General features: G+C 49.1%; 2 protein-coding genes across 6 annotated transcripts in view; one reads left to right on the top strand and one right to left on the bottom strand.

Moving 5' to 3' along the window:
- ST3GAL2 (ST3 beta-galactoside alpha-2,3-sialyltransferase 2) overlaps window positions 1-5,244 on the bottom strand; it is a 56,956-nt gene extending 51,712 nt beyond the window's left edge. For all 5 annotated transcript variants that reach the window (XM_054248708.2, XM_035282210.3, XM_078357734.1 and 2 more), the window contains exon 1: window positions 5,015-5,244. The gene's annotated coding sequence lies outside the window, so the exon portion shown is untranslated. The remainder of the gene's footprint in view (window positions 1-5,014) is intronic.
- FCSK (fucose kinase) overlaps window positions 3,699-18,082 on the top strand; it is a 45,370-nt gene continuing 30,986 nt past the window's right edge. Inside the window, exon 1 of the mRNA XM_035282206.3 lies at window positions 3,699-3,884. The gene's annotated coding sequence lies outside the window, so the exon portion shown is untranslated. The remainder of the gene's footprint in view (window positions 3,885-18,082) is intronic.

Genomic DNA, 18,082 nt, shown 5'->3' with positions numbered 1-18,082 from the left:
CTCAGTCCCCTCTTTTCCACTTCTACTGCCAAGTGCCAGCCTTCATGACATCTTATTTGGACTTTATCTAGTTGTCTATGTCCTCCCTGTCCCCTTATGACCCAGCCATACCCTGCTGCCAGTTAGCCCTCAGAAATTAGTCAGACTAAAGCCCCCCACTCCGCCACCTGTCAGTTCAGGTCGTCATCCAACACCTGTCTGTGCTGATTTTTTGCAGTGTCATTTCCTCTCCTTCTGGAGACACTTGTTTTTGGATACGGTCTAGGGGTTGCAAGGGAACTGCCCAGCATGCCACCAGCCCTTCCCTGGCCCAGGAAGGGAACAAGGAAACAGGGCCCAGCCTGGGCCAACCAGGCATTTCCTCCCTCAGATATGAATCCCAAGCAGTGATGACAAAATGACTCAGCACAGCTGGAGCAGATGCATCCTGCCAACAGCGGTGCCCCGAAGAGACTGCCTTTGGTCCCTGCTGCACCCACTCCAAGACCCTGGAGGGGACCTGGGTCCTGAGTCATGGCTCTGATTTTATAGTTCCCACAGCTTCCCGAGAATTGTTTTCCTGCCAAAGTCAGCCAATTGCTGCTTGCAACCAAACAGGACTCCTTTTTACTTTCTAAATAAATCCCTATGCTCTAGACAAAGGGACAACTCCCTAAGTGTGCCCTGTGACAGCCTTTCTTTGTACCTGTTGGCCTGCACAACCCTCCAGCCCAGAGGCACTGCTTGGAAACCTTCCCTTAGAGGCCCATGCCAAACGCCTTTTCTGAGCCCTCTATGGGGATGACTTCAACCTCCTTTTACTGGCCACACATCCGCTGTGCATACATTGCTAGACTTGTCTTATCCCCTCTTAGGGGACAGCAACTTGGACATTACTATCTCCTCCACAACACTCAGCAGAGTTCTTGGCTCAAAAAAACTCAGACTTGGCTGGGTGCAGTGGCTCACGCCTGTAATCCCAGCACTTTGGGAGGCCAGGCAGGTGGATCACAAGATCAAGATTGAGACCATCCTGGCCAACATGGTGAAACCCCATCTCTACTAAAAATACAAAAATTAGCGGTCATGGTGGCGTGCGCCTGTAATCCCAGCTACTCAGGAGGCTGAGGCAGAATTGCTTGAACCCAGGAGGCAGAGGTTGTGGTAAGCTGAGATTGCACCACGGCATTCCAGCCTGGGGACAGAGCAAGACTCTGTCTCCAAAAAAAAAAAAAAAAAAAAAAGCCCACTTTTGGGGGCAGACAATCCCAAAGGACAATTAAGGTTTGCTGAGCACGACAAGGAGCAGGAACTAAGAGCAAGGGGTGTGCATCAGAAAGATGTGTTTCAATCCCAGATCTTCCTGCTATCTGTTTGGACAAGTCTCCTAAATTCTCTGTCTCAGTTCGTCATCTACAAAGCAGCAGCAACAACGCCAACCTGTAAGGATTCACTAACACCTGAGAGCACCTAGGATGATGCCCAGCTTGCAGCAAGCCCTCAATGAACAGCAGCCATTATTCAAGCTATTAGCAGCAACTGGTTTAGCAGCCACTCAGTAGGTGTTAGAAGCAGGAGTTCCAGGGTCACTGTGTGACCCACAGTGGATCTCTGTTCCTCAGTAACCCTACCCGGGTCTGTATCTGCCTTATAAATGTTCCACTGACCTGTAAAACAACAGCTGGAAAATGCTTTGCAAAGCACAATGTAAGTGATGCCTCCTGCTTTTCTGAATTTCAAAGACTCCCAGGCATCCCGTCCAGTGCGCAGCCATGGCAGGACTCCACTTGGCAGGCACCCCAACTCGCTTGGTTGGGGAAACAGGCACAGGGCAGACGAGGGCCGGGCTCAGCAATTTGCTTCAGTATGGCCACACAGTCACCTTTTTCCAAAGCCATGGCTCCTAAATTTCCTGCTTGGTTGTGGAGCCTTCCTTCAAAAAGGAAGCCTTCCTTCAAATAACCGTGGGGCAGTGTCCCCCAGTCATTGCCAACCCTGGGCAGCATCAGAGTGAAAGAAAGGCCAAACCAGTGCAGCTGCCAGAACAGCCTGCTAGGAAAGTAAGGTGGAAGAAGGTCTCTCTTAAGACTTTACGTGTAGCTGGGCACGGTGGCTCACGCCTGTAATCCCAGCACTTTGGGAGACCGAGGCGGGTGGAGCACCTGAGGTCAGGAGTTCAAGACAAGACCAGCCTGGCCAATATGGACACACCTGCCTCTACTAAAAAAAAAAAAAAAAAAAAAAAAAAAAGACTTTACATCTGCCTGGATTAATCTCTCAAGCAACTGTAATGGCCCCAAACTAGTGGTTCTCAAAGTATTAGCCCCAGGGAGCTGGAGAGAGATGCAAATTATAGGCTTCACCCAGAGTAAACCACAAGACTCTGGCATGGTGCCCAGCAATCTGTGCTTTAACCAGCTCTCCAGGAGACTGACTCTCGGTTAAGCGTGAAGGACCCTTCCCTAAACCTGTAACCATGAGACCTTCTGCCGTAACTCATTTAATGAACACCCACTATGTGACAAGGACCAAGCCAGGTGGTGGTATTTCAGAAAATGAAGACACATTTAAAAAACATCCACAGTCTAATGAGAGCCAAAATCAAGTACACAAATGCCACCAAAATAAGGCAGGAAGTGATAAAAACAACACAAAGGAATCTGTTTCCAACCCCTCTCCCCAGACCCTACCCCTCAGGTCTTCTTTTGTCATGAAGAGACGGAAAAGCCAAGCTGCCTAGCCTCCCAGAATCCCCAATCCTGGTACTGCAGACTCCTTAATCCCAGGTGCCCTCTCAAGAAGAGTGATCCTAGGCCAGGCACGGTGGCTCATGCCTGTAATCCCAGCACTTTGGGAGGCTGAGGCGGGAGGATCACAAGGTCAAGAGATCGAGACCATCCTGGCCAACATGGTGAAACCCCGTCTCTACTAAAAATACAAAAATTAGCCGGGCGTGGTGTCATGAGCCTGTATGTAGTCCCAGCTACTCAGGAGGCTGAGGCAGAGAATTGTTTGAACCCAGGAGGCGGAGGTTGCAGTGAGCCGAGATCGTGCCACTGCACTCCAACCTGGCGCCTGGCAAGTTGAGACTATGTCTCAAAAAAAAAAAAAAAAAAAAAAAAATGGTCCTTACCCTGACACTTGGCTGGAGTAGAAATGCTCCCCAGAGGCCACAGCCTGTGGTTCTTAGAAGGTTGATTTTATCTGGGATTTGCACTCTGAAAGTTCCCAGGAGCCCTCAGCATGCCACAGCACATCACAACAGTGCACTCCCAGGCAGGGTCACTCCCACAGGCCCCTGGCAAGCTTGCAAGCAAGTGCCCAGAGGCAGACATAAACATGCGCACAGACAGTTGGCCCCTGGCCTCCCTTCCTCCATTCTCAAGTTACAAGGTTAAAAGCATCCTATTCACAGCCAAGGGGGAGGGCTAGGAAGGGGTTGCTAAAGCAGTGAACCATCTGGTTCAGATCAAGATTGCTCCTTCAGGACCCCACAGAACTCCCGGAGCCTCCCATCCCTCCCTTCCTCCATCCATCCCACTGGGAAACTGGGGATTGGGGTTGCATGTATGACCACCCCCACCTCCACAAAAAAAAAAATCTGAAGACAACAAAAAACTGAATTATACAGGCAAGTCTGTGCCACCTCTCTGAGCCCTCGTTCCCTCTAAATCCTGAGCACCACGACTAAACTTGAGATCACCGCCCACAGACTCTGTGCCTTTCTCCAGAGATCAGGGCAGCCAGCAGGCATCCCTCCCTGAAAGGGCAACCCCTCCAAAGTTAGCAGCAGAAGCAAGATGATGCTTAGGGGTGTGGTCTCCCAGACTCCTCTTATGCCACGATCTCCCTAAAGGCCAGCGATGCGTTCCACCTCGGAGGGGCTTCAGAGCCCACCAGGCAAGGTAAGAGGAAGGGGTGGCCAACCAGCTTCCAGACATCCGTCCCAAAGACAAGGCGGGAGTGTAAGTTACTGGCCAGAGGCTCCAAAGTGCCCTGTACCCCCATCGGCTTTGACTGAAAAGAGGCCGCAGGCCCCTGTCTGCCCCCAGAGCCTCTCTAGCCCATTTCCCCAACACCACCTTTGACTCAGTCCTCTGCTCCTTTAGGCAGCAGTTAAAGCAAGAGGCAAGATGTGAGAAGAGAGATGGATGCAGTTGACAAAAGAGAAATCAAAAGGCTAACTTAAGCAAGCAAGCAATGGGTGGTAACTCCTCTACAGGCAGAGAGGGCCAGGAGTGGGCTATGCGAAGGAGGGAAGGGCAACAGGAGGGGCAGGAAGCTAAGTGACTCAAGTGAGCTCAGCCCAGAGCTGTGGCAGGGGGTGGAAGTTTGGTCCAGTCAATGGGGAATGACTCGGGGGGAAGAAATGACTTCCATTCCAAGGCAGAGAAGGAAGAGGAGAGAGGAGAGTTCTCTCCCTAAAAGCCAGCCTGGTTCAGGCCAGCCTCCACGGGACTGGCGCATTGGCCAAGTTTCTGGCTTACGCCGTGCCTCAGTTTCCCCAAAGTAGGAAAGTCGAGCTATGAGAACTGGGCCACGAGGGTGGCTAGGGGGGCAATGCCCGGTAAGGGAAAGATCACAGGGGAGAGAGGAGAGAGGTGCTGATGGGGCAGACAGGCTCTGGCCAAGAGAGGCCCAGGTGGAGCAGAAGCCGGCAACGCCAGGGGTTGGGGGTACGAACTAGGGAGTGGACTGGAAGTCGGGACCAGGGCACGGAGCTCTTCTGAGGGCTGGGGCTGGGGCCCGGGGCTGGGGGCCCGGAGCTAACGGCAAAGGAGCGGAGCGGGAACTCCGGGAGGCTGGGAACCGCTGGACGTGCAGAGCAGAAGGCGGGGATCCGGATTGAGGCCAACGCGCGCGGACCCGCACCCACGCGAGGGAGCCCGGCGCCCCAGTCCGGGGGAAGTTGCGGGGCGGGACCCGGCCGGTTTGGGCCGCTGGGCTGCGCCAGGGAGATCTGGGCAGCCAGGGGCCCTGGGCACTCGGCATCCCGCCCGCCCTCATCCCGCCCGCCCTCATCCCGCCCGCGCACCTCAGTCAGCGCCCGGCGCCGCGCGGGCCATGCTCGCAGCTCCTGCCGCCGCCACCGCCCGCGCAGAAAGCCGTCGCAGCCGGCGTCCAGACCCGTTAGCTCGCGGCTCTCTTGTCCGCGGACCGTGGGCTAGTCCCGCCCTTGCCCGACCCAGCCCTCCGGAGCGCCGCCGCCGCCGCCGCCGCCGCCGCCGCCGCCGCCGCCTCAGCCCGGCCCCTCCCCCAACCTCTGCCCGGCTTGAAGGGAAGGGTGGGGGACAGGGGCGTCTGCCCCCACCCTATTCACATCCTCCCCGTCTCTCCCTCCCTCCGCCCCCAGCACGCGCGCAGGCATGCTGGAATATGAAGTCCAGCCGGCGCTGGGCCCCTGGGGGTGTCCCGCGTCCAGGACTACATCTCCCAGAAGATAGCGCGCGCACCTCAGGGATTGTGGGCTTTGTAGTTTCGCTAGGGCTCAAGGGGTCCGCCGCTCAGGAGGGGAGAGGGAGGGGGATGGGAAATCTTCTTTCTTAGAACGCAGGACTCTGGCGGCTGGAGCAGACCGCCCCAAGCCGGGTCAGATACCTGGGTCCCCAGGGAGGTGCATACTAGCCCAGGACGCCTCTCAGATGCTGCTGTGGCCAGCTGCGGACAAGCCCAGCCGGAGGGCTCTGTTCCCACTCGCGTTCTCAAAGAGCCGCGACCCGAGGCCAGCTTGGCTTCACGCCTGGTCTCTGCAAGTCGGAGCTGCGGTGGGGCCGCTGTGCCCTGGGCCTACGGGAGAAAGACCCCATCAGTGGTGTGGGTGGGGGTTTGGCCTCGCTGGACTTCGTGTTGCCCACATGGGAAAAGAGGGAAAGTGGGCAGAGTGTCTGTGGGTTCCTCACCTGCCGGGGCATCTCCCCATTGCAGGCTCTCTCTTAGATGCCCGTAGCTTCCTACTGTTGAGGGTAAAGTGAATGCATTTTAAATATTTTCCATGTCTTTTCTTAGCTCATCCTTCCTGTAACTTCCGCACCTAGTTCAAAACCTTAAGAAACTCCAGATAGACGCAGTTTCACCCTCCAACAGACTGAAGTGAGGCTGAAGTGGTTCTGAATTTTTGGTGTGTATGGGATCCTCTTGGGGAGGTTGTTCAAATGCAGATTGCTGCCCCTTACCCTCAGCTTCTGGTTCTTTAGCTGTAGGGCAGGGCCCAGAATTGGCATTGCTACCCGGTTTCCAGGTGTTGCTCAAGCTGCCAGTTATTACTTTGATAATCTGATAACCTCTGCTGTTGGTGTTTGCTGCTAGCACACTGGTATTCTCTTTCAAGGATGGCCCTCCTGTGGGATAATTAATAATGACCCTGAAGCGCCAAACTCAGAAAGGCAAGGTCCCAGTCCTGTCCAGTTTAACACAGGAATGCTCTTTGTTTTTGCTCAAGGTCTCAGTGTCACCCAGGCTGGAGTGCAGAGAGGAGATCACAACTCACTGCAGCCTCGACCTCCCAGGCTCAATAGATCCTCCCACCTCAGCCTCCTGAGTAGCTGGAACTGAATACAGGCATGTGCCACCACACCTGGTTAATTTTTGTAGACATAGGGTTTATATGTTTGTTTGTTTGACACAGAATCTTGCTCTGTCCCCCAGGCTGGAGTGCTGTAACACAATCTCGGCTCACTGCAACCCCCACCTCTTAGGTTCAAGTGATTCTCCTGCCTCAGCCTCCTAAGTAGCTGTAGTTACAGGCGTGCACCACCACACCTGGCTAATTTTTGTATTTTAGTAGAGATAGGGTTTCACCATGTTGGTCAGGCTGGTCTCTAATTCCTGACCTCATGATCCACCCGCCTAGGCCTCCCAAAGTGCCGGGATTACAGGCATGAACCACCATGCTCTGCCAGAGCATGTTGCCCAGGTTTTGCCATGTTGCCCAGGCTGGTCTCAAACTTCTGGGCTCAAGCATCCCAAAGTGCTGGGATTACAGATGTGAGCCACCATGCTCTGCCAGGAATGCTGTCTTTAATAGTAATAAATAAATCAGTGCACTCCTTAAAGGAAGATACCACTTGGGCCATCTGTCTGCAGGTGTTCCAGGCCTTAACCCTTGAAATTTCCCCTAAAGCTGGGAAGGTTTTTCTTGTGCAAGGTGGACACCTGGTGCTACCTTCCAAGCTATGGATACAAGCCAGGGTTTGTGATATCAAACCCTAGGACAAGGTCAGTTCACCTCTGGGTGGGCTGTGACCTAAGACAGGCTAGGGAAGTGAGAGTTGGGGAGGTAGATTCCTGGCTTGTCAAGTACTGAGAAAGGTTCTCATTATTTTTGTTTGTTTTGAGACGGAATCTTTCTCCATCGCCCAGGCTGGAATGCAGTGGCACTATCTTGGCTCACTAAAATCTCCGCCTCCTGGGTTAAAGTGATTCTTGTGCATCAACCTCCAGAGCAGCGGGAATTACAGGCATGCGTCACCACACCTGGCTAATTTTTGTATTTTTAATAGAGACAGGGTTTCACTATGTTGGCCAGGCTGGTCTGGAATTCTTGAACTCAAGTGATCTGCCCACCTCAGCCACCCAAAGTGCCAGCACCGCACCCAGCCAAGAATGGTTCTCGTTCTAACCCAGGTGAGCCCTTCTTACTACTATTATTCTGTTCTTGCAGCTACAAACTGCTGAAAAGAAAGCTTATTAAGCACCACCCTCAAGCAGGAGGAACCCAGACTCTTCCAGCTGTCAGCTGACCAAACTCCTTGACCAAACTCTAGATAGGCTCCCCTAAGCCCTCTTCTCAACTAGGCCTCAATCTTGGCTCATAACATATACAGACTCTTGGTCTGGGTGTGTTGGGTCACACCTGTAATCCCAGCACTTTGGGAGGCCAAGGTGGGCAGATCACTTGAGGTCAGGAGTTCAAGACCAGCCTGACCAACATGCTGAAACCCCATCTCTTCTAGAAATAAAAAAGTAGCTGGTTGTGGTGGTACATGCCTATAGTCCCAGCTACTCAGGAGGCTGAGGCAGGAGAATTGCTTGAACTCGGGAGGTGGAGGTTGCAGTGAGGAGAGATGGTGCCATTGCACTCCAGCCTGGGCAATAGAGCGAGACTCAGTCTCAAAACAAAACGAAACAAAATGCCTGCCTGAGAAAGCCCACCACTGCCAAAAGAATTGACTGTTCCAGACAACAGCCAACCATAGGCTCCAACTATACTTTCTCATCAGGGCATTTACTAAAAAGGGCTCACAATTGTGAGTTCCTTCTCTGATCCTCTGAGATGTGTAAGTATGATCTACAACTCTAGAGGGTCTTTCTCAAAGACCTGACAGCCACTCCTTGAATGTCATCATCCTGAAGTGTAAGGCCTCTGTCTCCCATTTTTTGTGGGAGGATAGAATCCTAACTTTGACAATTACCAGTTAGTGGACAGAGCTGTACACTGACCAATCCTTTGCAACTTTTCATGTCCCTGACTCTACCGAACCACTGCTTGCCACCTTCCCTACTCCTTCATCCACTTTAAAACACAGCTAGGCCAGGCATAGTGGCTCACACCTGTAATCCCAACACTTTGGGAGGCCAAGGCAGTTGGATCACTTGAGGCCAGGAGTTCTGATAGCAGCCAGGCCAACATAGTGAAACCTCTCTCTACTAAAAATACAAAAATTCCAGACACGGACAGGATTGACAGATTGATAGCTCTTTCTGGATTCTGTGGGTTTGGTGCATGGCCGTTCTTAATTGGTGGAGCAATTTGTCTGGTTAATTCTGATAATGAACCAGACTCTGGCATAGTAACTAGTCCCATGACTCCCGAGCCCAAAAGAGAGCCCACATAGCCAAGTCAATTCTAAGCAAAATGAACAAAGCTAAAGGCATCACACTACCGGACTTCAAACTATACTGCAAGGCTACAGCAATCAAAACAGCATGGTACTGGTACCAAAACAGATATAGACCAATGGAACAGAACAGAGACTTTGGAGGCAACACCACACATCTACAACCATCTGATCTTTGACAAATGTAACAAAAACAAGCAATGGGGAAGGGACTCCCTGTTTAATAAATGGTGTTGGGAAAACTGGCTAGCCATGTGAAGAAAGCAGAGACTGGACCCCTTCCTGACACCTTACACTAAAATTAACTCCAGATGGCCGGGCGTGGTGGCTCATGCCTATAATCCCAGCACTTTGGGAGGCCGAGGTGGGTGGATCACGAGGTCAAGAGATCGAGACCATCCTGGTCAACATGGTGAAACCCTGTCTCTACTAAAAATACAAAAAATTAGCTAGGCATGGTGGCACGTGCCTGTAATCCCAGCTACTCGGGAGGCTGAGGCAGGAGAATTGCCTGAACCCAGAAGGTGGAGGTTGCGGTGAGCCGAGATCGTGCCATTGCACTCCAGTCTGGGTAACAAGAGCGAAACTCCGTCTCAAAAAAAAAAAAAAAAAAATCTGGAGGCAACAGATGCTGGAGAGGATGTGAAGAAATAGGAACACTTTTACACTGTTGGTGGGAGTGTAAATTAGTTCAACCATTGTGGAAGACAGTGTGGTAATTCCTCAAGGACCTAAATATAGAAATTCCATTTGACCCAGCAATCCCATTACTGGGTATATATCCAAAGGACTATAAATCGTTCTACTATAAGGACACATGCATAGGAATGTTCATTGCAGCACTGTTTACAATAGCAAAGACCTGGAACCAACCCAAATGCCCATCGATGATAGACTGGACAAGGAAAATGTGGCACATATACACCATGGAATACTATGCAGCAATCAAAAACGATGAGTTTGTGTCCTTTGTAGAGACATGGATGAACCTGGAAACTATCATTCTCAGCAAACTGACACAAGAACAGAAAATCAAACACTGCATGTTCTCACTCATAGGTGGGTGTTGAACAATGAGAACACATGGACACAGGGAGGGGAGCATCACACACTGGGGTCTGTCAGGGGGAAATGGGGGGGATAGAGGAGGTGGGGAGTTGGGGAGAGATAGCATGGGAAGAAATGCCAGATATAGGTAATGGGGAGGAAGGCAGCAAATCACACTGCCATGTGTGTACCTATGCAACAATCTTACATATTTTTCACATGTACCCCAAAACCTAAAATGCAATAAAAAATAAAAATAAAAATACAAAAATTAACCAGGCATGGAGGCAGGTGCTGGTAATCCCAGCTACTCGGAGGGCTGAGGCAGGAGAATTACTTGAATCTAGGAGGCAGAGGTTGCCGTGAGCCAAGATCACACCACTGCACTCACTCCAGCATCAGTGACAAAGTGAGACTCTGTCTCAAAAAAAAAAAAAAAAAAACCAGGCAAAGTGGCTCATGCCTGTAATCCCAGCACTTTGAGAGATTGAAGCGGACGGATCACGGGGTCAAGAGATGGAGACCATCCTTGCCAACATGGTGAAACCCCATCTAAAAAATAATAATAATAAAATAAAAAATAGAAAGAAACAAATTTGGGATATGGTAAAGATGTCTTTTAACTGTGTAGGGGAAGCAGAGAGTCTTCCAAAAATGGTGTAGGAAAACTAGGGAACTTTCTGCTAACAAAGTTAAGTTTACCCTTAATAAATTAATTAATCTAGGCAAAAATCACCAATGGCTACTAATATCAAGAAAAAGAGATCCTGTGTAATTTGAAGAGATAGAGATTATTGACTCCTGATGAAAGTACTTAATACTCTCCAAGTACTGTTGAAAAAAGAAATCACCCTAAATCTGACAGCGGCCAGCGTCTGGTAACTTGAGAATACGGTCATCAGAGGAACATGTTGAGCAAAACCAGTGGTATGGAATCAACAAAATACGGTAAGAAACTCTACAGACCACATGACCCAGTTTCTTCAATGAGCACATTGCAATTTTTTTTTTTAAGACATGGATGGGAGTCTATAAATTAAAAAGAGATATATATGCCACACTCAGTGGCTCATGCCTGTAATCCCAGCACTTTGGGAGGCTGAGGTGGGCGGATCACCTGAGGTCAGGAGTTAGTTTAAGACCAGCCTGGCCAACATGATGAACCCTCATCTCTACTAAAAATACAAAAATTAGCCAGGCGTGGTGGCACATACCTGTATTTCCAGCTACTTGTGAGGCTGAGGCAAGAGAATTGCTTGAACCCAGGAGGTAGAGGTTGTAGTGAGCTGAGATCATGCCATTGCCCTCCAACCTAGGCAACACAGCAAGACTCTGTCTAAAAAATAAAAAACAGACATATCAACCATTGCTACATATGGACTTTTAGAGATAGGATCTTGCTCTGTTGTCCAAGCTTGACTACAGTAGCAGGATCTGAGCTCACTGCAGCCTCAACCTTCTGGGCTCAAGAGATCCTCCCGCCCCTGCCTCCACAGTAGCTGGAACTACAGGTGTGCACCACCACATCCAGCTAACTTTAATACTTTTTTTTAGAGAGGGGGTTTCCTTATGTTACCTCCTGCCTTGGCCTCCTAAAGTTCTGGTATTACCATGAGCCACCACACCAAGCCTCACTTTTTTTTTTTAATGTCTTGTTTGGCTAGGCATGGAGGATTTGGAGGCTCATGCCTGTAATCCCAGCACTTTGGAAGGCTGAGGTGAGCAGATCACTTGAGGTCAGCAATTTGAGACCAGCCTGGACAACATGGTAAAACCCTGTCTCTACTAAAAATACAACAATTAGCCGGGCATGGTGGCAAACACCTGTAATCCCAGCTTGGGAAGAGAAGGCAGGAGAATTGGTTGAACCTGGGAAGCGGAGGTTGCAGTGCACCAAGATTGTGCCACTGTACTCCAGCCTGGGTGACAAAGCGAGACTCTGTCTCAAAATATAATAATAAAAGTAAAAAAGAGGACGGGCGCGGTGGCTCATACCTATAATCCCAGCACTTTGGGAGGCCGAGGCGGGTGGATCACGAGGACAAGAGATCACGACCATCCTGGTCAACAAGGTGAAACCCCATCTCTACTAAAAATACAAAAATTAGCTGGGCATGGTGGTTCGCGCCTGTAGTCCCAGCTACTCAGGAGGCTGAGGCAGGAGAATTGCTTGAACCCAGAAGGCGGAGGATGCGGTGAGCCGAGATTGTGCCATTGCACTCCAGTCTGGGTAACAACAGTGAAACTCCATCTCAAAAAAAAAAAAAAAAAAAGTAAAAAAGAGAAGTATAGGCTGGACGTGGTGGCTCACACTTTAATCCTAGCACTTTGGGAGGCCAAGGAAGGCGGATCACCTGAGGTCAGGAGTTCGAGACCACCCTGACCAACATGAAACCCCATCTCTACTAAAACTACAAAATTAGCCAGATGTGGTGGTGCATGCCTGTAATCCCAGCTAATCAGGAGGCTGAGACAGGAGAATCACTTGAACCTGGAGGCGGATGTTGCAGTGAGCAAAGATCGTGCCATTGCACTCCAGCCTGGGCAACAAGAGTAAAACTCCTTTTTTTTTTTTTTTTTTTTTTCCTGAGATGGAGTCTCGCCCCATCACCCAGGCTGGAGTGCAATGGCGCAACCTCTGCCTCCTGGGTTCTCCTGCCTCAGCCTGCCGAGTAGCTGGGGTTACAGGCGCACGCCACCATGCCTGTCTAGTTTTTTATATCTTTAGAAGAGACGGGGTTTCACCATGCTGGTCAGGCTGGTCTTGAACTCCTGACCTTGTGATCTGCCCACCTCGGTCTCCCAAAGTGCTGGGATTACAAGGCATACACCACCAAGCCCAGCCAAAACTCAAAAAAGAAAAAAAAAAAAAGAAAGAAAGAAAAAAAGAAAAGAAAAGACAGATAAACCAATTGCAATGTATGGACTTTTAGAGATAGGATCTTGCTCTGTTGAGCAGGCAGGCTGCAGTAGCAGGATCTGAGCTCACTGCAGCCTTGACATTCTGGGCTCCAGAGATCCTCCACCCCTGCTTCCCAAGTAGCTGGGACTACAGGGGTACACCACCACATCCAGCTAATTTTAAAAATTTTTTTGTGGGGAAGGGATCCCATTAACGTTGCCCAGGCTGTTCTCAAAATCCCGGCCTCAAATGATCCACCTGCCTTGGCCTCCCAAAGAACTGGGATCACCATGAGCCACCAGACCAAACCTTATTTTTTGTGTGTGTGATGGAATCTTGCTCTTGTTGCTCAGGATGGAGTGCAATGGTTCAAATGATTCGCCTACCTCAGCCTCCCATGTGGCTGGGTTACAGGCACGCACAACCATGTCTGGTTAATTTTTGTATTTTTAGTAGATATGGGGTGTCACCATGTTGGCCAGGCTGGTGTTGAATTCCTGACCTCAGGTGATCCACCCAACTTAGCCTCCCAAAGTGCTGGGATTACATGCATGAGCCACTGCAGCCAGCCATTTTTTGTTTGTTTGTTTGTTTGCTTTTTTTTTTTGAGATGGAGTTTCGCTGTTGTTACCCAGACTGAAGTGCAATGGCACCATCTCGGCTCACCACAACCTCCACCTTCTGAGTTCAAGAAATTCTCCTGCCTCAGCCTCCCGAGTAGCTGGGACTACAGGCGCGAACCACCATGCCCAGCTAATTTTTGTATTTTTAGTAGAGACGGGGTTTCACCTTGTTGACCAGGATGGTCTCGATCTCTTGACCTCGTGATCTGTCTGCCTCAGCCTCCCAAAGTGCTGGGATTATAGGCATGAGCCACCGCGCCCGGCCGCTTTTTTTTTTTTTTTTTTTTTTTTTTTTTTAATGTCTTTTTAGCTGGGTGAGGAGGCTCATGCTTGTAATCCCAGCACTTTGGGAGGCCGAGCTGGGTGGATCACTTGAGGTCAGGAGTTCAACACCAGCCTGGCTAACATGGTGAAACCCCATCTCTACTAAAAATACGAAAATTACCTGGGCATCGTGGCGGGCGCCTGTAGTCCCAGCTACTCAGGAGGCTGAGGCAGGAGAATCACTTGAACCCTGGGGGCAGAGATTGCAGTGAGCCAAGATCACGCCACTGCCTTCCAGCCTAGGCAACAGCCTGCCTCAGATTCCCGGGTAGCTGGTTCTATGGGTGTACACCAACATACCTGGCTTATTTTTGTATTTTTAGTAGAGCTGGGGTTGCACCATATTGGCCAGGCTGGTCTTGAACTCCTGGCCTCTACTGATCTACTGCCTTAGGCTCCCAAAGTGCTGGGATAACAGGCTTGAGCCAACACACCTGGCCCTAATACAAAATAATGACGCAAATCTGTAAGTAAATGACCAAATAGACAACTTGGCAGGGTATGAGGTGAGGATCGCTTGAGCCTGCGAGGTCCCAGTCCAGGCTGCCGTGAGCCGAGATTGTGCCACTGCACTCTAGCCTGCTTGACAGAGCAAGACCTTGTCTCAAAAAACAAACAAACAAACAAACAAAAACAGTAAAAGGAAAATGACTGAGTAGCCAATAGGAAATGGGCAATCATACAGTACTTGTCCTCTTGTGACCAGTGTATTCTACTTAGCATAATGTCCACGAGGTTCATCCATGTTGTAGCATATGTCAGAATTTCCTTCCTTTGTAGAGCTGAATAATACTCTATTATATGTACATACCACGTTTTCTTTATTCATTCATCTGTCAGTGATGGGCTGTTTGCAGCTCTTGGCTATTTCTAATAATACTACTATGAACATGAGTGTACAAATATCTCTTTGAGCTCCTCCTTTCAATACTCTTATTGTCTTCTCTCTTTTTTTTTTTTGAGACAGGTTCTGTTCTCAATTTTTGCTTCAAAATAATGTTGCCGGGCATGGTGGCTCACGCCTGTAATCCCAGCACTTTGGGAGGCCGAGGCAGGGGGATCACAAGGTTGGGAGTTCAAGACCAGCCTGACCAACATGGTGAAACCTCGTCTTTAAAAAAGAAAAAAAAATACAAAAATTAGCTGGGTGTGGTGGCACATTCCTGTAATCCCAGCTACTCTGGAGGCTGAGGCAAGAGAATTGCTTCAACTGGGACCCAAGAGGTGGAGGGTACAGTGAGCCAAGATCCTGTCACTGTACTCCAGTCTGGGCTATAGAGTGAGACCCCGTTTCAAAAAATGATAATAATAATCCAGGGTTGGGGTGTAGGTATGGAGACAACAAGGTTGGTTAAATTTATAAATATAGAAGATGAGGCCAGTTGCGGTGGCTCCCACCTGTAATCCTAGGACTTTGGGAGGCTGAGGCCGGCAGATGACTTGAGGTCAGGAGTTTGAGACTGGCCTGACCAATATGGTGAAACCTGTCTCTACTAAAAATACAAAAATTAGCTGGGCTGGTGATACATGTCTGTAATGCCAGCTACTCGGGAGGCTGAGGCAGGAGAATCGCTTAAACCCAGGAGGCGGAGGTTGCAGTGAGCAGAGATCGTGCCACTGCACTCCAGCCTGGGAGACAGAGCAAGATTCCCTCTCAAAAGAAAACAAAGCAAGGTGTGGTGGCTCATGCCTGTAATTTCAGCACTTTGGGAGGCTGAGGTAGGTGGATTGCCTGAGGTCAGGAGTTCGAGACCAGCTTGGCTAGCATGGTGAAACCCCGTCTCTACTAAAAATACAAATATTAAGCCAGGCATGGTGGCACACAGTGGCTCACGCCTGTAATCCCAGCACTTTGGAAGGCCGAAGCGGGTGAATCATGAGGTCAAGAAATCAAGACCATCCTGGTCAACATGGTGAAACCCCGTCTGTACTAAAAATACAACAAATTAGCTGGGCATGGTGGTGCGTGCCTGTAATCCCAGCTACTAAGGAGGCTGAGGCAGGAGAATTGCCTGAACCCAGGAAGCGGAGGTTGCGGTGAGCCAAGATTGCACCATTGCACTCCAGCTTAGGTAACAAGAGCAAAACTCCATCTCAAAAAAAAAAAATTACAAAATTAGCTGGGCATGGTGGCACGTGACTGTAATCCCAGCTACTCAGGAGGCTGAGGCAGGAGAATCACTTCAACCTGGGAGGCGGAGGCTGCGGTTAGTTGGGATTGAGCCATTGCACTCCAGCCTGGGCAACAAGAGCAAAACTTTGTCTCAAAAAAAAAAAAAACAAAAACAAAAATTAGCAGCCGGGCACAGTGGCTTATGTCTGTAATTCCAGCACTTTGGGAGGCGGGTGGATTACCTGAGGTCAGGAGTTCGAGACCAGCCTGGCCAACATGGTGAAACCCCGTCTCTACTAAAACTACAAAAATTAGAAAAGAAAATTAACTGGGTGTAGTGAAAAAAAAAAATACAAAAATTAGCTGGGTATGATGGCAGGTGCCTGTAATCCCAGGTACTTGGGAAGCTGAGGCAGGAGAATCACTTGAACCCAGGAGGTGGAGGTTGCAATGAGCCAAAATTGCACTATTGAATTCCAGCCTGGGCAACAGAGTGAAACTCTGTCTCAATTAAAAAAAAAAGAAAAAGAAAAAGAGAAAAAAAGAAACAAAAAGTAAGGAAACAGAGGAGATGAGTGGGTTACTCTGGGTTAATTAATTATAACATTTTTTTCATCTTTGGATATATTTGAAGTTTCCATAATGAAATGATTTTTTGGCTGGGCAAAAACTAACCGGGCATGGTGATGTGTGCCTGTAGTCCCAGATACTTGCAAGGCTGAAGCAGAAGGGTCAATTGACCCTGGGTGGGGATCCAGGCTGCAGTGAGCCATGATTGTGCCATTGCATGCAGCCTGGACAACAGAGCAAGTGAAATTGCTAAATCATATAGTGATTTTTGTTTTTTGCCCATAATCAAAAACTTTATTGAAAAACTGACACCAAAATAGACCACTGTTGTATATATTACAAAATCAGACATAATTAGGAATACATTATCTTGGTAGATGAATTAGAATTGCTAGATTTGGCTGGGTGTGGTGGCTCATGCCTGTAATCCTAGCACTTTGGGAGGCCGATGTGGGTGGATCACCTGAGGTCAGGAGTTCAAGACCAGCCTGGCCGTCATTGAAACCCCATCTTAAAAAAAATAAATAAAATAAATATTAAAAAATAATAACAAAAAAAGAATTGCTAGACTTATGATAAGGCTATCTGTGAGATAACAGAGATTTAGGAAGCGGTGTGGATCAGCACATTTGTGTTGCTTTTCTCTAAGTGAACACCCTCTGTGAGTCTGGCCTTTCCTTCTGTAGGCTCATACTGTGGAACAGCCCATGCAAAGAACTACTGTCTGAGCATGGCTGAAAACTATGGTAATTTTGAGACAATCTGAACACCCATAAAATAAGAATTTGGACTTTGAACTAACAGTTTCTTTTCTGATTTTTCTTTTCCTTTTCCAAAGATGGATGTAATAAATCTCTAGCCAAAGACATGTTGACCCTTTCACAAGCCCTGCCTGTCCCATCCACACCTAGTAATTTTTTTTTGTTTTTTTTGAGGAGCGCCATACTGTTTTCCATAGCTGCTGCACCATTCTACATTCCCACCAACAGTACATGGGGCTCTGACTTCTCCACATCTTCACTAACACTTGTTATTTTCTCAGAGCATCACTCTTCTTTTTTTTTCCCCCACTCTGTACCTCAATGGGATGCAAAGGGAGCATCATTTTTTCCCCTTCCCCTTTCCTTCCCTTTCCTCTCCTCTTTCTTCTTCTCCTTTTTATTTGTTTATTTTTTAGACAGAATCTCGCTCTGTTGCCCAGGCTGGAGTGCAGTGGCGCAGTCTTGGCTCACTGCAACCTCTGCCTCCTTGTTTCAAGTGATTCCCCTGCCTCAGCCTCCCCAGTAGCTGGGGCTACATGGCGCGCCACCATGCTTGGCTAATTCTTTCTCCTTCGCCTTCTTTTTCTTTTGCAAAGACAGAGTCTGATTGTGTTACCTAGGCTGGTCTGTGACTCCTGGGTTCAAAGTGGTCCTTCTACTATGACCTCCTAAAGTGCTGGAATTATAGGCAAAAGCCACCATACCTGACCAGAGTGTTACTCTTTTTTTTTTTTTTAGGCAGAGTCTCAGTCTGTCACCAGGCTGGAGTGCAGCAGTACAATCTTGGCTCACTGCAACCTCTGCCTCCCAGGTTCAAGTGATTCTCCTGCCTCAGGCTCCCTAGTAGCTGGGTCTACAGGCACGTACCACCACACTCGGCTATTGTATTGTATTTTTAGTAGAGACGGTGTTTTACCATGTTAGCC

Source organism: Callithrix jacchus, chromosome 20, assembly GCF_049354715.1.
Source record: "Callithrix jacchus isolate 240 chromosome 20, calJac240_pri, whole genome shotgun sequence".
NCBI classification, from domain to species: domain Eukaryota; kingdom Metazoa; phylum Chordata; class Mammalia; order Primates; family Cebidae; genus Callithrix; species Callithrix jacchus.
The sequence above is the reverse complement of the archived record's forward strand: the minus strand, read 5'-3'. Positions and strand labels throughout refer to the sequence as shown.